This window comes from Petaurus breviceps, unplaced genomic scaffold, assembly GCF_028583685.1.
Source record: "Petaurus breviceps papuanus isolate PSGF00001 unplaced genomic scaffold, PetGlider_PUasm1.0 446, whole genome shotgun sequence".
In the NCBI taxonomy this organism is placed as follows: domain Eukaryota; kingdom Metazoa; phylum Chordata; class Mammalia; order Diprotodontia; family Petauridae; genus Petaurus; species Petaurus breviceps.
The window spans coordinates 306,773-310,928 of NW_027186338.1; the positions used below are offsets into that span (position 1 = coordinate 306,773).

The window sequence follows — 4,156 nt, forward strand, 5'->3', positions numbered from 1 at the left end:
AAAACCAAGCCAATACAGGGGAATCTTTAATTGCCATTACTATCACACCTTTGTACTCCACTTGGACCTTAGGCCTGCCTGCATCGTTCACCACCGTAAAAGGCCAATGCTTCATGTCTGATTGTACAACTGCATCATCAAATCTGCGACCAATCAGACGTTTGGCATCAAAAACTGTGTTGGTAGGGTTCATTGCAACTTGATTCTTTGCAGCATCACCGATTAAACGTTCTGTGTCAGTGAAGGCGACATAGCTTGGGGTGGTCCTGTTTCCTTGGTCATTAGCAATTATCTCCACTTTCTCATGTTAGAAGACTCCCACACAGGAGTAAGTGGTACCAAGATCAATGCCAACTGCGGGTCCCTTCGACATGGTTGCTGGGGAGTCGGGGGTTGTAGCTGACCACTGTGGAGAGAGAAGGGCTGCTGCTGCACTGAGTAGTGCTTCTCTTGCTTCTTGTATCTGAATGTCAAGTTTTCTATTCAACTCTGGTTTTTTTCATCAAGAATGCTTGAAAGTCCTCTATTCCGTTGAATGACAATATTTTCCCCTGAAACATGATACTCACTTTTGCTGGGTAGGTGATTCTTGGTTTTAATCCCAGCTCCTTTGACCTCTGGAATATCATATTCCAAGCCCTTTGATCCCTCAGTGTAGAAGCTGCCAGATCCTGGGTTATCCTGATTGTGTTTCCACAATATTCGAATTGTTTCTTCCTGGCTTCTTGTAATATTTTCTCCTTGATCTGGGAATTCCAGAATCTGGATATAATATTCCTAGGAGTTTTCTTTTGGGGATCTTTTTTGGGAGGTGATTGGTGGATTCTTTCAATCTCTATTTTGCCCTCTGGTTCTAAAACATTAGGGCAATTTTCCTTGATTTTTCTTGAATTTCTTGAAGAATTTCTGATTTCTAGGTTCTTTTTTTTTTTTTTGATCATGGCTTTCACGTACTCCAATAATTTTTAAATTACCTCTCCTGGATCTATTTTTCAGTTCAGTGGTTTTACCAATGAGATATTTCACATTGCCTTCTATTTTTTCACTCTTTTGGATCTCTTTAATAGTATCTTGATTTCTCATAAAGTCACTAGCTTCCATTTGCTCCAATCTAATTCTGAAGCAATTATTTTCTTCAGTGAGCTTTTGAGATTCTTTGTCCATCTGGCAAATTTGGTTTTTTAAGGCACTCTTCTCCTCATTGGCTTTTTGGGCCTCTTTTGCCATTTGAGTTAGTTTATTTTTAAGGTGTTATTTTCTTCAGTCAGGTTGTTGACTCTATTTTCATGATTTTCTTGCATCATTCTCATTTCTCTTCCCAAATTTTCCTCCACTTCTCTTATTTGGATTTCAAAATCCTTCTTAAGGTCCTCTATGGCCTGAAATCAGTTCATATTTTTCTTGGAAGCTTTTGGTGCAGGAGGTCTGTTGTCTTCCTTGTCTTCCTTCTGTCCCATGCTTTGATCCTTTTTGTCCCCCAAAAAGGAGTCCAAAGTCAGATTGCTGTGCTTCCTTTGCTTTCTCATCTTGCCACTCAATTATTTGACTTTTGAGCTTTTTTCCACAGTAGAACTCTGCTTCCACAGAGGAAAGCTTCATCCCAATTGCTGGGGTTTTCTCAGCTTCCAAAGGTATTAATTGGGCGCCCTCTCAGAAGCTTCCACTGGCTCTGGCAAGCTAGTCCTGCACTCCAGGACCTCCACCCTAGACAGCAATCCAGATCCAAGGAGGTTAAAGCAAGAGCAATTACCCCTCAGACTGGTCTCTTGGTCCCCCTACAATCTGCAGGCCAGGAGCTCTGAAGCAGCCTCGCAGTGGCAGCTGCCATGCCTCAGCTGCTTCTCCCTCTAGGTGGCAGAGGCTGGAACACACTCCTGGACCCCTGTTTCCCAAAGTTCACACTGACCTCTCACTTTGTCTTTGGCATTTATAGGTTGATATTTCTGGAAACTGCCACAGCTGCTGGTGATCCACTCTCCCTACATCCCTCTAGCCACAGCTGGTTGTGCCACTGGGGCTAAACCCTCCGACTCATGTAGAGCTGGGTTCTGCTCCCAGAGGGCTGCGATCAACCCTCCTGCCAGTCTGCTGGGCTGTCTTCAGCAGGTTTGTTTCTCTCTGTCACTTTGTGGGTTCTGTAGCCTTAAAGTTTTTTTAGAGTCACTTTTAATAGGCATTTGCAGTGGTTGTGGGGGGAGCGCAGGGAGTCTTCCTGCTTCTATGCCACCATCTTGGCTTCTCCTTGAGTCTATTTCATATGTGGATCAGTTGAAGGAATTGAATGTGTTTATTGGGAGAAAATATTTTTTGTGTGTTGGAGGGGATGTCATGATACTTCTCTGTATCTGAAGGGATCTCATGTGGAAGGATTAAGTTCATTCTGTTTGGTCCAGAACATAGAAGAAGGAACAAAGTACAGAAATTGCAAAGTGGTGCATTGTATCTTGGTATCAAGAACCCAAAAAATACATTTCTTAATAGAATCATCCCAATGTAGAATGAGGTACTGGGGTCCCTCCTTTGGAGTCATTCAGCAGAGGTTGGATTACCACTTGTCAGACATAGTATTGGGAGAATTTCTGCTTGTGTGTAAGAGACAAGAGAGCCACTGGGGTCCCTTCAAATACTCAGACTCTGTTATTCTGTTCCTAAAAGGCTCGGACAGATGTAATAACTATTGCAAGGTCACACAGGGAGCCAGGAACATAATCAGGATATGAAGTAATATCTTCTAATTTGATATCCAATGCCCTTTCCTCTACCTGTGGCTGTCTATACTTAGCACCCAGAGAAATAAAAAAAGGTTGTTTAGGGCAGATCTGCAGAGAAGCTATCAGTCTCAAACCACATTAAAATGTGATTGAGATGTAATTGTGTAAATCCATTTAAAATATACTTTCATATAATTATATCAAAGATGTTATGTAATATGACAATATTATTAAAATGTAATTAATGGATATTGCAATAAAACATTGATAACATTACATTTTAAAACTAAGTTAAGAGAGAGCCCATAGCTTGACATCAATGTTGTGGGGGAACAGACAGGACCATAATTTCTTCCATGAGTTAGAACTATCAGTATTCCTGATGCTTAAAGAGAAAGTCTCCAGATCATTCTGTTTCTCCTTCCCCCTCCCCACACCTGCTAATTTGCATGTTTCCCCAGGGACAAGTCCAGTTGCTTAGACCTAGATAAATACCAGACCATGGGTGGGGTCTCTGTTCAGCAGCACCCAAGACTAGGGCACAAAATGGGGTCCCAGGCTCAGCTCCTCTGGTGTCTTTTGCTCTTCTTCTCAGGTAAGAGATCTTTTTGATGCCATACTGCTCGTTGGCCATGTCTAGAATGTGTCTATGGCAGGTTATGAGAGAGGAAGAAAAGCTGACCTATTTACCACTGTTTGCTCATTCAGGAAAATGAAATCATATGGATGATGTTCTCTCTTTTATTTTTTTTATTACAGGTTCCAGGGGGGCTGTTGTGCTCACTCAGTCTCCAGATTTGTTGTCAGTGTCTCCAGGAGACAGAGTCACCATTAACTGTAAGACCAGTTTAAGTGTTAGTAATGAATTAGATTGGTACCAGCAGAGGCCAGGGGAGGTTCCAAAGCTACTGATTTATCATTCTACCAACCTGCATGCTGGAGTCCCTGCTCGATTCAGTGGCAGTGGGTCTGGGACAGATTTTACCTTCACAATCAGCAGAGTGGAGGCTGAAGATGCTGCAGTCTATTACTGTCAGCAGGACCATCACTGGCCTCTCACAGTGCTTCAGGCCACAATAAAAACCTCCTTGCTACTTAGCTCTCCCAGCTGGGGCTTGTTCCCTTGTACCTGTGATCAAGGGCAGGGGTTCTGCCCATGCTTAAAATGGTCTGGGGGAAATGCAGTGACCTGGAACTGTCTTCTTTCACCTCAGCAATTTCACACTGATTCTTTCTTTGTTCCCACTTTGAGTAAGGTTCACATCTTTCCCATGAGCTGTTCCTTTTACCAGACTCTGAAATCCTTGTGAGGATACTTTCAGGAATCTTAAGGAATCCCCAGGCTGGACTCCATACTTTCTTCCTCATGCCCCAGAAACCTCCTCATTCTGAAAGCTCATTCCAGCCTTGGCATTTACATACTGGAATTAGCTACTACCCCAGGG

The 4,156-nt window shown here is 42.9% G+C and overlaps 1 pseudogene; it reads right to left on the reverse strand.

Annotated features, from left to right (window-relative positions):
• The window catches only part of LOC138171448 (heat shock cognate 71 kDa protein-like), a 2,319-nt pseudogene extending 1,932 nt beyond the window's left edge, over window positions 1–387 (reverse strand).
• Window positions 388–4,156: the final 3,769 nt, after the last annotated feature.